Below are 19614 nucleotides of genomic sequence, written 5' to 3'. Positions count from 1 at the left end.
AGAATTCTGTTCAAGTTTTTATCTTCTTCTTTTTCTTCTTCTTTTTGGAGCTTCCAGAGCAAGTGAAATAAACAGCAACAGGGAAGTGCCAGCTTTTAGATGGGCATGTGATTTGTACAAAGTTACAAGCTGTTGTAAGACATGAATTGGAAGTTCCCTATTATTACATGGCAGAAAAAAATGAGCGTCCTTTAATGTTGAGGGATGGAAAGGGAGATGATTATGGTTTATGTCCTGGGGCATCCCGATTATGTGACCACAAAAACCCAATACTGAGTCACATAGTTCAAGATAGGATGTGAATGAAACACACACAAACACACACACACGCACACACACACACATACACACCAGCGATTATTGGCAATAATCACCATAGGTTTTGCTTGTGCATTGTGTCAGTGTGTATTCCTATACAGTGTGTATTCCTTCCCTTTATGCTTCCTCTATAAAACATAAATGTAAATTGCTGTCTCCTTTCACATTGTGCGTCTTTTTGTAACATTTGTTCATGATGAAAAGAAACCCACACCCCATCCCTGCTGCACAGCACACACTACCCATAAAGCACCATGCCTTTCTGTATGAGGGTGGTTTGCTGAAGCCACCACACGCACACGCACACACACACACACACACACACACACACACACACACACACACACACACACACACGTGTATAAGAACAGAAAAACGGCTCTTGATCACATCTTCACAGCACAGCCCCCAACCTCCTTTCACCATGACGACCATGGGCAGACCACAGACACACACGCACACACGTACATGCACACACGAAATACATACTTTTTGCACACTTCTTCTGTCATTAGGGGTCTGGATGCGGGTGACGCCCCACAGGTGCTTGAATACTTAGTTTCAAAATGTGTCCAGATGCTGATAATAGCAGCCATGGGTGTTGTTTGTAAGTGTCAATATTAAATAATTGTTTAATAAGTTAAAGGTTGCTTTTATTACATAATGGCATTTTCACCAAATTATACTTTTATTTTAATATCCCTTTTTATTCCATAATGTAAGCAAGCTTGACAACTGCTAACTAGCTCTTGAAATAAAACCTATATTACTGACTTTATTATGAAAATTATTTTAAAATAATCTATTTCACTAGTTTGTGCTTGTGGTTCTTGGTGCTTTCATATATGTTTACACACTGTGTTTATATTATTAGTGTATTCATATGATCCTTAATATGTGTTGTTGAACACTCCAACTTTTAGCTGTATATCTGTGTTTCGTTAACCAAGCATCTGGTGCTGCCTTCTATTTTTAAGGATTTCAACATGCATATTGAAAATAGATGTGTTTTTTTTTTACTGAAATTAAAACTCTGAGATACATATTGCTTTAGAAGAAACACATGTTTTAAAAATAACTCAAATGTCATTAAATAATGAGATATGAAAGTGAATACCATAGCAACTCTTAGATTTAACAGCTCACCTGAACAGGTTCAATGTGCAAGTGAACCTTCTTGACAATGCTTTATTTATAACTTTAAATTGCTTTAGCTCAAAAGTTTAGCCATAATAAAATATCAACTAAGTGTAAAACTGTTCCTCTTCTAGGCATCGACTTACAGGATCCACAGAATTTGAAACTAAATAATACATTCAATCATTTAAATGTTGCTAAATGCAGAATATTGTACATCGATTTTTTTTGGGAAGATGTCATGATATTTAATTAAACCTTTGTGTAATGTTCTACTCAATGCATTAAAGTGTTTGCAAGCATGACACACACACACACACACACACGCACGCACGCACGCACGCACGCACGCACGCACACACACACACACACACACACACACATTAAAGCGAGGAGGACTTTTAATTAAAAAAAGGTCCAGAGGAGGCCACAGTCTCTCAGCCTTGTGTGGGATGTAGTTTGGCTGGGCTGAACACAGTGTAACCAGACACACTCCTTTCATTACCCCCTCCCAGACAAGACACTAAGAAAACACACACACATTCACACAGATGTTATGTTGGATATTTTAACACCCCACTCTGACCTGAAGGCACCTCATGCTATCACTCTGTGCACTGTACAGTTCAGACAAGGTCAGTTAGTGGGCTGAGATTTCGGTTTTAACATCCCTAGTCCTCCTACTCAATACACGCAAACACACACACACATACACAACCGAGTGTCCTCATGCACACGGGCACACCTATCTATACAGGGAAAGGAGTTGATATGAAACCATGTAGCCAAATTAAGCAAGGTAATATGCCTGGGAAAACAGGTTACTGGCTGTTTAAATGCTACATTTTTTATCGAATCAGAAGACAGCAGCATACCAGACCTCACTCATATCAGTAAACAGGAAGTGGGCAACCCAGAAAACAAGCATACAAGACAGTGTGTGAGACCAGGTTATATAGAGTTTGGAAACAACAATGTGAACTTGTATTAGGTTTAAGCAAAATTAATAAATAGTATAGCGCGCTTTTCCTAAGGACGTCAATTACACTTTTAAATTGGAGTATTGCTACATGGAGGAGTAATTCCTCACATGTTTTTTTCCTTTTGTCTCCAAATGGCTTAAATTACACCAGCACTTACTCATGTCCAGACAGCAATAATGCCACGACATAGCTCATAAATGAAAAGGAAAGTTTGACGTAATGAACAGGAAACATGTTGTAGGCATCTGTCCAAAGTGCTCAGACTAAAAAGTGAGTGCAATACATTTAAACAAACACATTACATCGACTTGGGTAGAGTTTGTTTTTCAAAAGTGATCACATGAGAATACAGGTCTTAAGGTTTTTTGTATATAACAATAATAATAAAGGGCATCTACAGTGCACCGACACTGCAGTATTATTATTATTATTTATTTTTTTCAATGAGGTAGAAGGGGTTTATGTACTCATGTAAACATAAATCAACTGAAGAGCACACAATAAAAACAGTTTCAAGTATCAGTTTTGATGGCCTGAAGGGTAGCCATGCTTTTTTATTAAAGGGTTTTTCAATATGCTTCCATTAATATTACATTGGTTTACTTTCAATGAGGAAAAGAAAACATTTGAAACTCTTGCATCAACTCAAGACAAAACTCACAAGTTCTTCCTAAAGGCGGCTGTTTTCAGTTGCAGCTTTTCTGTGAAATAAGCTATAAATCCTTCCTCTGCTCGGCACAATATTTGAAGACTGTGGCATTAACCAGGAGGATGATTTTCTTTTTGTTTCAAAGGTAAATTCCTTAACATTTGGTATGATTTCAGGGAGGAGGACTTGAACTGTTCGGTTCAAAGTCAAATGTATACCAAAGTTCAGTTTGCCCCTTTAAAAAAAAAAATATTTTGTCAAAACTGTTGGAGTTTTGGGCTGTTCCTCCAACCACATGACATAGGATAAGGACCACTACAAATATATATTATATTATAATAATATATTTCTGCCAAGTTTCCACCCTCAAACTATTGTTGAAGGTCACAAAAGTATGCCCCTCTCTCCCATCCTTCCACCACCCACCCACCCAGTACCCTCCTGCACCTGACATCATTATCACCCCCCAAACTCCAACTCCTCCACCCTCCCTCCACCCCCGCTGCCCATCACCTCTCCCTGTGGTACCTGACACATCTCTCACCTCTCCATCCTTTACCCCCTTGCTCTCCCTCATCCCTTTACCACCTGTGGTCCTTTCTCTCTGCATATCTGTCCCCTCATTCTCTCCGTTTTTGACTCCTCTACCTATCACGGTCCCTGCGGCTCCCTCTGAACCCCTCCCTCTTTGTCCCCTCTCTACTTTCTGACACTCGATGTGTTGCTGGTGAACTTCCTTCTGTGTTCCATCTGCCCTTTTCCCACCTCTCCCACTCCCTTCCAGCAGACCCACCTACTCAACGGGTGCTCAGCATACAGGCAGGCGGGCACACACTCGGCCCGGAGCTGTCAACGCACTCCTCAGACGCTCTACTGCAGTTCAACAGCAGGGGGAGTGTGAGGCGGCAGAGAGGAGGGGAGGGGGGGGGAGGACGAGGGGGTTGAGAGCAAGCCCCTGAGGAGGGATGCTGAAGGACAAAGCAAAGAGCAAATTAGTTTTATCTATTTGGTTACCGAGTTATTTAAAACTAAAGTTTCATGGATATTGAATAACAATGTTTTTATGGCGAAATCTTTTCAGCATGAGCCTGTAAAGGAAAGAGACACAATAAAACGGTTACAGTTCTTAAATATTTGTATGACATGTATGTAGAGCTGCCACATATATTGAACTGATCAATATGAAGAAAAATTATCCGATCATTTTGATCATATAAATCTATATTTAAGCAAAAAAGCCTAACATTTTATTGTTGGATGTTTATATGTGGGAATTTACTAAATGTCTTGACATACATCTGCAGAAAATGGACATAATTTAAACCAGACATTTACCAATGTCCTTTTTGTGCTCTGGGATTTATGTATATCCATCGTCTTTTTCTATAATTTCAAAAAACAACAAAGAAAATAACCAGCCTATTAATCAATAGTGAAAATAATGTTAATTGATGCCATACATGTAACACTTTATTACTGTAACCCGCACCTCTTATGTTGTACTATTCTGTAGGAAAATGACATACTGTTAACAAAGATTAAAAGGACTTGTGAGGAGTATTGCTTTTCAAGGTTGAATAAGGAATAATCACAAATAAAGAATGCAGTTACGTGCTTGTTGATAAGATTTGTGGACACATTTGAAAAGAAACAGATGATGAACACATCTATATCAATGTTTTATTATTTTTTACCACTTAAATACATGGCTGGTGGTCACAACAAAATGTGTTAGATTAGATTATGTATTTTATGATTTTCTTTCCGCCCCCTGTAAAGGTAGGTTACAGTAGCTCTTACAGAACAGTATAATGCTCAGTGTGCAACAGTATGATCTGTCTACTGCCCCCACCTGCTGGTTAGAAATCATGTTTTTGTTACTCAACAAATTGAACTGTGGCCAATCTCTGTGTGTTTATTTGTCTGAGGCTTAGTGTGTGTGTGCGCCTGTGTGTGTTTTACACAAAGAGATGTTCAGTCACTTCCACCCACTTAGTTTCTCTCTATCTGGTTCACACTGATCTCTCTCCCACACTTCTCTTGCACCCATTTCGACCTAAGAGCAGAACCGCAGGGGGCCGCTGCATCGAGGTCGTCGGCCTAATGAACTTCACATACTGACAAGCACAAATAATCAGCCGCCCTGTTATAAAAAAACGCAAGGGGAGTAATAACAGTTTGCAGACCAGTGTTGTTTATATCACACCGTTGCTCTCACAAGCCGCAGGAGGGGAAAGTCTGTGACCTTAAGAGCTGCGGGTCCTGCACTGTCTAATTCCATGTTTATGGTTTTGCCTTTTATAACACACACAGACGGAGCTGCCCCGGCCACAAGCACATGGAAATATCATCATGCGCCCTCTCCACTGCTAATTGGTGCCTTGGTACCATCCTCTGGTGAGGAGCAGCTTTATGCAAGGCGAACCTAAACAGCCTTTTCTCTTTCTTTTGCTCAACAGCATTCACTGCACATCCGTCAAACCCACATTAAAATGGAGCAAGACTCAATTAAAAAAAGACTTGTGTTTATATGTAAATTCATATAAACTGCCTGTGAACAAATGTGACTAAGATCATTATACTTTAAGATTCGTAACCTTTTTCTTGCTCACATCTTAAACGTTTTGGGTTATTTATCACAGAAAATATTTAAACCATTGTTCCTTTCGTGGGAGGCTTTAATATTTTTAAATCCCTCTATGTTAAGACCTTGAAGAAAGAAATTATGATTATGGTTAAGTTGTTGTGAAAACCCTTTCAAAGGACCGCAAGCGCTTCAACAAGTGTTTACATTTTTAGAACACTGAAATTACACAGCAGTTCAACATTATGGTTTCCTTGGCAACAGTGCAAAGTACTCTTACCAACTTTTACACCTACTGTAAGCTTCACACACGCCTCAAATCTGCAGATCAGTAGGTTCACCAGGGAAACTGCATACTTATAAACTGTACTGTTACAATGCCAGAGTTAGCCTGGAAGCTATTTTTTAACCATAGTAACTGACGATGTTATCCTAAAGTCAAGAAAAAAGTTTGAAACAATAATCATGAAGTGAGGCATATCAATTTCAGTAAAAGTAAAACCCAGACAGCCATAAGCATGACACAGACATGGGCAGTAAAAGCTTTTAAAACATAATACACCTCTGTTTTGCTCTGCTCATAAATGGTGAGGGCATATTTTAGGACAAGACTTATATCAAAAGAATAAACCTAAAGGTGAGCTTGCATTAGAACAGATGATAGGAGCATATGTAGAGAGAAAACGTACAGCAGTTTGGGAGTGGACATGGAGGGATGAATGGCTTGCGGTGCTGCGGGTGATGTGGAGACGACAACAAAGTAATTATGGGACGACTAAGGATAGATATAGAACTGGGAAAGGGAGACTGGGAAGGAGGAGAATAAGCGGGTGGGGGTGCTGTGCTGCTGGAGTCTCCATCACGCCATGATAGTTAATTAGCCTCTGCTGTGGTGGCAAACATATTCTGTAGCCATCTGGAGCAGGGGGACTGTCTACCTTTCCACTTTTAGACAGCTCCGCCTGTCTGTAGTTCTTCTGTATGGATTGCGTGTCATTCTGTCTGTTTTCTATGTGTCATGTTTATATACAGGTCTATCTGTCAGTCCATCTGTCTTAGTGATATCTTCCAGCTGTCTAACATATTGAATAAGGACCCTGATTAATCCCTGTGGTATTATAATATATTCATAATATGTACTCATCCACAGAATCACACAAACAGTAGAGCATCTTTGGCTTTACTGCTTTTCTCTCATCGTCCACAAGGGGTCATGGTTACAATGAAATTATTCTTCAGCAGGTTTTTACTGTGATCTGCAGTCATCTGGGTTTGGTGGTTTCTTCAAACCATGGATTTCATGTGCAATTAATTGGGTGTAAGAAAAAAGACAGAGTAGCTGCAAAGTTTATCTCTTTGTTTTTATTTTAATTTTATTGTACCTATCTATTTTTTGTTATTAGTTCAATTGGATCTTTTATTTTTATTTTATTGTATTCACCTAGTGTTACATTTTGTTTTCTGTACATTGTTTTTTGAACATCATAATGTGTATGAGTGTGTATTTAATCTATTGTTTATTTAATTTGTTAATTGATAAATGTAATCTTTATGCACAGCTCAGATTACGTATCGACTGTGAAGTAATAGCCTATGATCACTCTTAATTCCATATCTACTCATAAAAAAATGGCCTTATTCCAAAATTGACCTACAAAAAGGAATATATTAACACACAAACACACATATTACAAGCACTGCAAAGAAGCTAGTGGCAAAGGAAAGTTTCATCACAAGTTACTGATCAAATTATACCGATAATAGTGGCTGTTGGCTTTAGTAATAAGAGAAAACTTAAGATTCTTAAGATTCTTAAATTCTTAACTTAAGATTCTTAGATTCTTAAACTTAAGAAAATTAAGATTCAGATTCAGAAACCGGTTTATTGCCAAGTAGGTTAACACATAAGTACTAGGAATTTGTCTTGGTGCATACACACATACAAATAAAACTGAAATGTAAACACTGATAAAAAAACTAAAACATTAAAAGAACAGTAAACAGCACTTGAGAGAACCTAAATCTCAAAGTAACTACAAACTATAAAGCCATGATCCGTTCTGCATGGTACTGTATCGAAACTGTGTTCCCATAAGGGAGGGGGCAGTGTGACATGTCAAACCGGTTATTAATCAGTTAATTCCTATGTTAATTCTCATGCAATTCTTATCGAACTACGTTTCCCACAATGCCTCACTGAGTGCACGTGTCAACGCTGCCCGCAAGCCGGACTGAACGTCACATTCCTGCATTCCCTTTTTCCTCAGTTCCCAGGACGTCGGAGTAATAGCGACCACAAGATAGCTAATCCTCTTCCCCACTTTTCTTTGTGATAAAACACACCCATGACACGGCTAATTTGATCTCAGGAGGTGATCCCGGGTTCACCAGGAGTCAGAGTCTCTCTTCGGGTGAGGAATTATCTCTTTATAAGCCGCTGGAGGTGTCTGTCGGTTGCTATAACTGTGGTAACCAGAGATAACAGTTTTATAAGATGTGCTGCATTAGCTGAGAGTTGTGGCTGTGAGTGGCCTGGTCATGGTATGGCCCCAACTGGCAGACCTGTTGATACAGCACAGTTGACGTATAGTGCTTTTAATAAGTAATGTGTGGCCTGCTGTTTACTCTTGTACTCAATAGCTAGCTAACGTGTAGCAACCGGCTGGTTAGCTGCATAGCTTGCGTCACCATTGTTACCGGTTAAACGCGGGCGGGCACGCCGGGGTGTGGAGGAGCCTCCAGATGTTTCTTTGTTGCTGTGAAATCGACATTAAGGGTGCAGTGACTTATCATAAACATCCTGTCAACATGCAACACTTTGGCTAACGTGTGCATACCGTGCTAGCATACCAGACAGCATGGGCGTGGTTATAGTAGTGCACATTAATAAACACAACCCTAGGTACTGATGGTCTCGGTTCGGTCAGTTCTTGGGGTCACCTTTGCAACCAGTTTGGTATCAATACCGGTATACTTGCAGGACAGAAATGACATGCATATCCATTCAAATAGTTAGAAGTCAGTGTGTCTGGAAAGCAGCTGAGCTGGCTGCAGATCAGCAGCCCGGGTCTCAGCAGTTGACTGTAACAACAAAGAGAGGGGTCACAGCTGCTAGTCTAGTCTGTGGCAGGAGAGAGGGAAGGCACTCATTTACCTTGAACTCATGTAACGAAGGATCTGTCATGTCTTGTGAAAACTGAAGCAAGTGCACAAAGGGATTATATGATGTGTTAAGTTTGGATAATGTTAATTTAATGAAGTAAATTAAGCACCAGATGAGACAAACCAGAACTATGTTGAATATGTGCTGAAATCATCTTCTCATTGTCACTTAAAAATCAATACAGCTGTATGTGTAAATCTTTACTCACATTTTGAAAGTGAACAAACTGTAAAGTATATCCTGTAGGAGTCTTGAAACTTCAGTTTGCTCATAACATTCCTGAGATGCCTGCTGTTCACAGGCTGATTGGATCCGAGTGACTTTAGTGAGGTAAAGGAATGTCCGCATGCTACCACAAGTCACACAAGTGAGACCCTCCTGACTTGAAGGTGACAGGATTTGTAAGACTTTGATGCATAAAACAATGGCAACATGATTTATGCCCATTTTACACAAACAGCTTTTTTGCAGTGTAGATAGGGTTACAGAATAATAACATGTATCTGAACCTGCTGAGAGGAAAATGTGTTCCTTTTGAATGAATGATATCTTCTCAGCGTATCTCTGACTAACTTGTCCATTGCATCTCTCAGCTAGAGCCATATGCTAATGATATGTCAGCAAGTAGTAAGTCCGGTTCAGCCAGTGTCTGTATTTGTTGTAAGTGACTTGACTTAGTGCCTGTTATCTGAAATGTAGCCAGGCTGATCAACTCATTTATTTTTAAACATGTATAGCTAACCAAAACATATATTTATGAATTGAAAATGAGTAGTTATAATGTTATCATAACCCTATATTGACATTATATGGGTGAAGACATATAGTTGTCCAAATTTGCAAGATGGAGATTGACATCCTTGTGATAAAATAAAACAGTGCTTGAATGTAGCCCTGCGCTTGCAGGACATGTTACTGTAAGTATATAAGTGTATATATGGAAATAATACACAAGTATGCATCTTGTGAGGCAGCTCTTGACCTGCTATATATACTGTAAGTCATTTTGACTTTAAGATGTTCTAGGTCTCATTCAGGTTCACATGAAACACTGCATTCATCCCGACTTTGATGAATTGTATAGATGCTCTCGAGGCTGCACAATAATAATGATGTAACTAGGGCTGTGCGATTATGGCAAAAATCATAATCACGATTATTTGGGTCAATAATTGATATCACGATTATTTATTGAACTTTAAAACAAATAATATTTTACCAATAAACAAGATCAACAAATATGTTGGAGCGCACTTCCAAAACCATACTAAACATATATTATTAATATGATAAATAAAAATAAATTAGACCAAAATAAATTAAATCAAACATGTTGCAGTGCACTGTCACAACCTACTGAACACTCCTTAACATATAGCCAACATTTTGGTAAAACATATTCATTATTCCACTCAGTTAAACGTTGAAGGCTGGCCAACCGTCATGGTCCAGAAGTAACAGGAAATAAATGTTGAACTACAATTTAAGACCAAATAAAAATGTTTTGGCCACCATGACAAATGCTGGTAGGGCTGCTAATTTCATATCTTAAAGATTTTTTGCAAGAAACACCAGGCTGTTTACATGGTCTGGTTTCAGAGATGAGCGCAGGCAGGTGACAATATTGCCACCTGTACTGAAGACCCTCAGCCACGCCCCGACACATGGGGTGACGCCGACCAATCACAAAGCTTTGATGCGTTCAAGTGCATTATTCTGGCACAGGAAGATTATGTTACAGGACATTAACGATAAAACAGAATATTGTTGTTCTATTTTTAGACACATCTCGCGATCGACTGGTTGGGCACCCCTGGGCTAGACCATAGGTCTGTTGTGGTAGCAAAGTAGTCAGCTGAAGCCACATCTCTCTCAACTTCCCCACGGCATTTGTCATATAGTGCAGGCAGCGCAGACCTGCTGAAATAATACCGAGACGGCATCGCGTAACGCTTGTCCAACGTGTTGACAAGTTGCTTAAAGCCCTGGTTGCTAACAGTGCTAACTGGGCACATATCTTTAGCGATGTGAAATGTACTGGCACCTGTAATATCTCTGTGTCTCTGCGAGCTCGTCGCGTAGGCCGTTGCTCTGTACAATGCGTCCTGAATCGATGACTGTGATGATGTGGTGGATGAAGTCGAGCGGGCATCTGCTTTTTGTTGTATTACTGCCCGGTCGTATTGCACTTTGTGGTTGTATTTCAGGTGATTAAAGAGATTGGTTGTGTTAGCGTGTGGTGCCAACACAACCTGGTAACAAATCCTGCACTGTACTTTATTTTGCTCCACGTCGGACTCCTGAAAGCCAAAGTACTTGCAAATAGTGGAAATAGTTGTACCCTTCTTTTTAACGAGTTGCTCTTGTTCTGACATCTTCGCTCGCGCTGAACACTCACAACACATGTCACTCTCACGTGGCCGAGTGGGCTTTTAGGGTGGGGCGAAAGTGCACCCAGCAAAATAATCGTATTTTGTCAATTATGCCGTTTTCATAATCGTCGCAAGCCATAATCGTAATCGCGATTAAAATACGATTAATTGCACAGCCCTAGATGTAACCTTTGCCTCGATTGAATAGGTTTGGATCTGAACCTTGTAATTACACGTTGTAGGTGCTTGATGTTTGCCTGATGACTGAACAAAGATGGCATGAGGGTCCTCTCCTATTAATCTGATCTAATCTATCTTCTTAGGCTCTCTGGTGTTTGATCAATAACTCCAAGCCTTATCATTTAACCTTACATTACCTTAATGCAACTGTTCATTTCACTATTGAAAGTTAAATATTGACATATAAATACAACGACTATGATGAATAACTGAGCATTGTTGATGTTTAAACTCAGCCTGAAATACAATTTATATTAAATAAGACCATGTTAGCAGAGTAAGTGCAGTGTCGTCATCACCCCGATGATCCACAGTCCCAGCACATATATGACTGATGCATTGATGTGATGAATTTAGCCCTCAGTAATGTTAGCAAGTAATGATGCCAGGGTTTCATGTAAGTACTTTTGAATAACTGCCTCAAACATGAGAGAGTTACTAACACTAAGACACAACGTAGTCGTTTTTATTGCTGCGACACACACCCAGGCACATGCATGCAGTGTTTTAAAGCATGTGGAGGGGGAGCGCACACAGCAGCGTCTTATGGAGAGAGTGACAGGTCACAGGAGCCTGCTGTAAAGTGGGGCAGCCTGCGTAGCACAAATCTAGCTCATTTCAGTGGGAACGGCTGCTCATTACTTTCCCTGAAGTGTATGGATGAGTGAGTGGGAAGACACAATGACAAGAGGGAGGTCACATGGTTCATGATTGAGAAAAACACTAAGAGAGAGAGAGAGGTGGCTCAAAGCTGAGAGCAGAAGGCCATTAGCTTAGTGCCTGTGTGCAAATGACTGACCTTTTATTTAGAAAATAAGCAATATGTGCCGAACTGTTGTCACAGTCTTTCTATGGCCAACCTTTTGTTCTCAGAGTTACTTGTTTTGTTTCTATCATCTCATGTGTTCATCCCTGACCAATGATGGCGAACACTAACCTTTGTTGCCTCTCTTTTCAGCTTTGAGGCCTCAGAACTTCTATTTAAGTTCCATACATTTTGTAGAGCCTTTGAGCTGAATCACACTCACTCACTTGTTTGCCAGGCCTCTGCATTTGTGTGTATGTCAACCCGTACAGAAAAGCATTGTTGGGCTACAGTCCCACAGTACTGCACATGCTCAATGCCCTCCGGGCCAGTAGACTTTCATTATCACTGGCCCCACCATTGTAACCACTGGCCCAAGAGCATTCGTCCAAAAAAATCGACTCTAATAATGAAGAAAATGAACAAATTTGTTGCAATAGTCATTTATGCACAAACTACATTACTACTTGTACTACAGCATTTGAATCATCAATTATTCCTCATTTTCCTCAATTGTTCATATTTGGCTTATTAAAATTATGATATTGTGGTCATTGTTAAAGAAAAAAAGGATGGTGACATTTCTGCTATGAGTATTATTATTGTTATAATACACTTTCTGCCTTCCTGTCATTAGGAGTTAGAAATGTAATGGTTATGTAATAGATTAGAACCTTCATTCTCCTAAACGTCTGGGACATTTCCCTATAGAGAACCGCAGTGACGCATCCTAAAACCCGGAAGTAAACTCCTTCCAGTTCCTTCGACAAATAGGCAATGCAATTTCTCCATAGGATTTTGGAAAATAGCTGGAAATCAGGTCTGTGGTTGAGACACATTTAAGAAACGGATCACGTTTTGTTCAGCCAGATAATATCCACATGTCTATCCTACTTTTATAATTTTCGTATCATAAATCTAGTCGCCAGAAGCAAAATGCTAATGTTATGCTATAAACGAACTACAGCAGGGTCGCTGCTTCAACGTCACGCCGACTTAAGATCCATATTCAAAACTACAGATTCAAAATTGTACAATTTGAAGCTTTTGTTTTAACAGTTTGCACGAGCGCAGGTACTTGCTTTCAAGCAGAACAGGGCAAACAAACTTAGCGGGAGTGTTTTACGTGTTCGGTGTAATGACGTAAAACGGCCTCCACAACTTCTGTAGTCCTATTCAGCCACATGTTAACAACCATCGTTTTTCAGACACGTAAACTCTTCAAAAATCACCAGCGGGGTCACTGCTGATGTATTTAATGTCGTAGAACAAAACGTGATCCGTCTCTTCAATGTGTGTCAAACACAGACCTTATTTCCAGATATTTTCCAAAATCCTATGGAGAAATTGCATTGCTTTTTGTCGAAGCAACCGGAAGTGGTAAAAATGCTAACTTACTTCCGGGTTTTAGGAAGTAACTGCGGTTCTCTATAGCGAATATACCAGTGACGTGCGGTGAGGTTCATGGTTGGTGAGGCACTGACTCTTTCAGAGTCAGATTTACAAATATTATATTTTGACCTTAATCGAAATGTTCGGTTATTTTCAAAAGCTTTTTTAGTCTGATGCTTCGATTCATTTTAAACAGACTGTTCAACAAAAGGATACCCAACATCTAAATATTGGATTGTTCTTTCTTAGTAAGATCCCATGTTCATTACAATTGTGGTCTTACCTTGACTTGAAGATGAAGTCCATGCTATCCTTCTGGACAACAATCTCTTACTTTTTTGTAAAAGTCCTCCTTATCTTCCTCTAGTTTAAAAAGTCTAGTTTGTTGTTTGCGTCTACCCCGTCTCTACGTAGAATAACAGTAGCAACAAGAACCTGTGGGCTCACGTTTGCCCCCTTCAGTGCGGCAGAGGTTATGGCTGCCTCCCCTGGTGCTTTTTTCATTGCCGTTGTATGATGAGACCAGCGAGCCTAAATATCATACACGTTAAATAAGTTATTTAGAGACTATGGATGGCGAGGATAAATGTAATAAAGGGATCTACAAACATTACATTGGTGACATACAGTGAGATGGTGCAGGCATGCGCTTAGGGCCCGCTTTCCAGACAGTTTCTGTGGGGTGACGCATTCTGAGGTGAGGCAGAGCTCATCTGTGCCTCACCTCACCCCACAGTAACTGGCTTGAGCGCGCTCACAAAATAAGTGCCCACGATACATTAGTGCCCGCGCTCCAGCCAGTACTGTGGGTTTACGTGAGGCAGAGCTCGTCCCTGCCTCACTCCTCATCGCTCCCATGTAGTTGTAGCGGAGCTCGGCTAATTTGCTGATTTTGACTATAAAAAGCGATTGGAATCAAACAGAAATCACACTTACAACACAGATCAGTGGAGACATGTTATTATTATTAATATTTAGTTTTTCTTTAGTTGTTTTTCCGTTACATTGGAGTATCACAGGTGAGGCTCTGCCTCCCCTGCCTCCCCTGACTGCACGTCGCTGGAATATACCTTTATATTTTCTACTCTTCACTTACTTGTCAGCAGGTCGGCATTGATGTACAGAGCAGACATAAGGTCTTGTTTATATTGGCATCATATTGAAGCCAACTCCATCGATCAAGCCAGTGTGGCTGAAACTTTCTCTCCCTCTTCTTCCCATACTCCCCGTCACTTTCCTTTAACTCCTCCGGTGACTTTCTTTTATTTGAAGATTGTTTTTTGCCCGGCGCTTGGCCGGTTACCGGTGGTATTAAAAAAAAATTGGCGAATGGTTAGGTGGCGCCAATGTCTGTAGTGAAGGCTCCGCAACAAACAGCTGTTTGCTTTTCATCCAACAAAGGCAACCGCCTCACGAAACGCTATGTTGTAGCGTTAAGAAACAAAACTATTTAACAAAATTGCTTGTCAAAAATACCAATACCACAGGACAATGTGATTGTATGTCTTACTGTTTTATTCTTTTATTTTTGAAAGCAATATTTGTAATGGCCCGAGCGGGAAAGTGGAAAGTACGTTATGCTGGACCGGGGGGTCTAAATAGTGCTTCCGGGCCAGCGGGCCATTTATAATGTCGAGCCCTGCATTAGGTCACTACGGGGGCATAAGGGGACAATGGGGCTATTGTTTTAGGTATAGCCATACCCATATCTATCCCCCCTCTTTGGCATATGCAGGCTATCTTCTACGGGACTGTTTTTCTAGGTGTGTAGTGTGATTCTGTGTAGTTTATTTATGGCATCCCGTTGGATTTGACGTCATCTGAACAGGACATCGCACGCTCACTGCTTGATAGCGCGCGATTAAGCAACATCGTTATGGGGAAATGCAAGTTTGCGTCCAAATGGTTGGAAGATAAGGAGGAAGGACAATCAATACTGTATATAGTAAATGTGTCGCCAATGTAACCGTTTAGAAGTGGTCTTAAAATGTATGGAAAGGGTCTTAAAAAAGGTCTTAAAAAGGTATTAAATTTGACTTCAGGATTCCTGCATATACCCTGGATAATGATGTACAACATTCTCAAGGGCACCATACAAAACATGATTCAATCATTGTATTTGTCACATATGCATTGCTCATAGATTATGTGCTGTGAAAATCAGGGTAGCATAGTATTGAGGACGTGCTAAAAACTCGCTAACACTATGGAAAACCATGGAAATCTTTTATATACCTATGTTGTAATGTATACACATGTTATACATTATATAAACGAAGACAGTTGGAAAAACAATCACAATCGTACAGCATCTAATCTCACCACCATGAAATAGAGTAATCCAAGTTATATGTAAACCCAAGTGTGAGTTTGTTAAGCCATCCAGTCGGTAGTAGACCAGATTAGACGATTTAGAGGATCTCGCTCCATGGGGTGAGAACTTTGATTCAGACTCCCACTGTGTAGACTGGGTCTCATGTTCTGCTTTGTGTGGGTTGTGTGGATTATGGTTCTTACTGTTGTGTAACATTATAAAAGGCTTCAAATTAGGCTGCTCAGAACTTGTTTGACTTTGTTTATGGTACATGTTAGGTTGTTTTACTATGCCACGATGCAGCCAGTATGATTTGCTAGCAGACTATGTATTGCTCTACTGTAGTGGTATTGTGCTTATGGAACCCATGGGAAAGTGTTTGACAAAGTTATTATGTTGCAGTTTATTGCAGGATATACTTCTTTATTGTTATGAAACTTCAGATTCTTCTTCTGATATCTTCCTCAAAGGAGTACGTTTTTAAATGATCTGACCTTATTTCAGCGATTAAGGATCTATAATGTAAAGAACGACTAGAATAGAAATAATTAAGCAACGTAGGAAAAGGTCAATAACAAGTAAGTCTGAGAAAATTATTGCACATTGCTATTGCTCTAACACATGATGATATTCAACACTTCTCAGTCAGTGGGCAAAGACATGTATTCACCACCTTATGCCTTCTGAACTTTAGTTTCTTTCAAACAAAAGTGGAGAAAACTGCATTATTCAAAAGCTTTCCCTCCAATTTGTATGCACGCACCAGACTTTGTGTCACTGTCAAATGTTTTGGGATTTTGCCTAATAAAACGTGATAACACTTGTTTCTTTTGTTGCAAGTAATCAATCTCTCTGTCGTGATGTACGGTGATTAGCAGTTGTCTCTTCCTCCCAAACAAGGCAACAGTGTGCTGCCCGGTGCCATGCTGTGTCTGTCTGGACACTTCAGAATCAGTCTGGAGGGTGCTGGGCTCCGGGCACAGTCTTCAGCTCGGTTGTATTTCATGTTGCTCTGCCTTTTCACAGCCAATCTTTCTCGGCTGCTCTGTAGTGTCAGTGACAGGTATCCTAGCACCTCGTTTTAGTGCACCATTCATTCGACATTTTCTTTTCCTGGTTTTTAGACCTCTGAGTCACTGCAAACGTCTCTGAATAGTTGAGTGGCTCAAATACTCTCAGTTACCAGTTTATTATGTGCACATACCTAAAATGAATGGAGTCTGATGCAACAGCCCTGCATTACATCCTACCTTCATGAAGTTAGTAATGTTCAGTCTCTGTTGAAACTGTTATAGAGAGGTGTTGACTCAAATGTATGCTCATTGTGACAGGTATAGTGCTGTTTAATTATACTGCGTTAAACAGTGGTCCTGCCCGGTGTTGTTGCCTGAAGATATTTTGGAAGGGGCCGTTCTTTGAGAAGCTAGAAGCGTTGCGGCGGTGGTGTGGCAGGCAGATCTTTGACGGAACAGCTGGTAGACCTGAGGGAGCGAGAACAAAAAGGTAGAGACAGGAAGGAGCAGTGGAGGAGTCAAGGATCTGATGAAATGTAGTTTCAGAAGAGGAAGGGGGAGGAGAGTGGGCCCTCGCGCTGTCCCACTGTTACATGCTAGAATGCTAGAACCCACATGAAAAAGGTCACAGTGCAACAAACTGCCCAATCAGACATTCTCTTTGTCCGTCTGACTGACTCTTTTGGTCTTCCCACTCATCGAGCTTAAGCTAAAGCACCGACATTTACTGGTTCCGGCTCCTAATTTGTGAATATTTGATGGCTTTCTTGTTCTTCTTTAATATTAAACAAATATCTTTTGTCTGAACAAGGAATTTAGAAATTATGATAGGGTGATGAGAAGCGGGTTAGAGGCGTGATTACTGTATCTAACTCTACTTGTTTACTTTTCAAACTAATAATCTTCAGCCCCATCTGACGCTGTCTCCTTTACCTCACAGTAAGGACTTTATATCAAAATCTTTAACATATGCCGTAGTACCCCCGAAGATCTTTAAACAGGTATGACATTATTGTAATTGATGGAAAAACTCATTCTCTCTTCTAGTTTGAGCCTGAAGGAAAAGGCTAAGGTGGTCACATTTTCTATGAATGCTTATGCTCTCCCTCATCATTTGCATCGGTATCTGGCAATGTGAGAGCCCATACCAGTTCTTCTTGTGTAAATGTGAGATGCCCTGCGATGCTATTTGTGCTCCTGACCTTGCAGAGTCAGTTTCTCCATTTTTAGTCAAAGAGAAGCTTTCCCTTTAAGTGTTTTCTTTGCTAAATACAGTAGCCCTTTCTTTGCCTAGCTCTGATAACTTCCCTTCTCTGTCTTGTAGCCCACAGGGATGACGGTAGTTTGGGTTGTTGACTCTCACAGGAGCATATTGTTCTCCTCCATCAGAAGAGCACTGACAAAGATTGAGAAAGATTAAGCCTAGTGTGGAAGCAAAGCAAATGTCACCACCACTTTTGGAGTGCTGTGCTATGAAAGACAGCAGCATAGACAGGACTTTGAATCCTGTCTATGATAAAGACGCAGAACCAGTGTTTACTTTGGATGGATGATGGTGTTATCCGGGTTGACTATAAAGCATTTACAGCGCTTGTGATTTGTATTGTCCTGCTGCACAGATAGATCATAAACTATGATGTACTTTACTCTGAAAGTATTCAAATGTTGAAATACAAAGGAATCATGTAAACCAGGATAAAATGATGGAGAACTCGATGAGTTGTACTAACAGACGGGTCAATAGCTGTTGGCAGCAGCTTCCCCTCAGACCGTAACTCTATACTATGTCAAGGACAAGAGTAGGACATCTAACTGCCCCCCACCCCCCCGCCAGTATGCATCAGAGCTAGTGATGCAAAACGCAAGACTACTGGATGCTTCTACATTAAGTTCAACTGTGTTGTTGTTAGAACTTTTGGAATTGTGAATTTGGATTAGAATTCACTGCCACATTGTGTTTTTCATGCCTCTACAACCTCCTATATGTAAATTGGAGTGGACACATCATACAAGAGAAACGTCTTTTTTGAGCTGAGATCTGACAGATGTTGTGTGTGGTAGGGATGTCCCGATCACCTTTTTTTGCTCCCGATCCGATTCTGATCATTTGATTTTGACAATCTGCCGATACCGATTTTTTCCGATCTTTATGCAATGCATTAAGAGAACAAAAAGGTAACAGATAACGGCTGGTCATCCAACGCGATGAATTCAGCTATCTTGGCTGTTATTTGTTTGGCCTTTTCACTGTTCTGGGGCAGTTTCTCTTTCCTTTTAAAAGTGTCGGTTACAGTGCCGTTCCCTGAGTGGCCGCTGTGTACTCGTCGTGTTGTTGTTGGTGTTTGTTTCTCAGGTGGCGTATTAGATTGGTCGTGTTGAACGTAGCTCTGTTCTTTCCACCACGCGGAACCTCCGCCTTGCAAACATTGCATCTGGCTGTTACACTGCCTTCGCTTTCAATTTTATAATACTTCCAAACTCCTGACATTTACTCTGTCCCGACTCCCGAGTCACCGGCTGAACGTAGCCTCTCGTTAGCTTGCTGCTACTATTAGACACTGCGCCCACTCTGTTGCTAGATTTGAGAGAAAAAGCAACCAGGTCTGAAAACAAGCCCAAAGAAAGCAACACATACATGATGTTG

The 19614-nt window shown here is 40.5% G+C and overlaps 1 protein-coding gene across 2 annotated transcripts in view; it reads left to right on the top strand.

Annotated features, from left to right (window-relative positions):
- The first annotated feature begins 7902 nt into the window (after window positions 1-7902).
- The window catches only part of ctif (CBP80/20-dependent translation initiation factor), a 51791-nt gene continuing 40079 nt past the window's right edge, over window positions 7903-19614 (top strand). Inside the window, exon 1 of one of the 2 annotated variants that reach the window (XM_034204010.1) lies at window positions 7903-8082. The gene's annotated coding sequence lies outside the window, so the exon portion shown is untranslated. The remainder of the gene's footprint in view (window positions 8083-19614) is intronic. The other variant, XM_034204019.1, reaches the window with a different exon arrangement.

This window comes from Gymnodraco acuticeps, unplaced genomic scaffold, assembly GCF_902827175.1.
Source record: "Gymnodraco acuticeps unplaced genomic scaffold, fGymAcu1.1, whole genome shotgun sequence".
In the NCBI taxonomy this organism is placed as follows: Eukaryota; Metazoa; Chordata; class Actinopteri; order Perciformes; family Bathydraconidae; genus Gymnodraco; species Gymnodraco acuticeps.
This window is presented reverse-complemented; position numbering and strand designations above follow the sequence as displayed.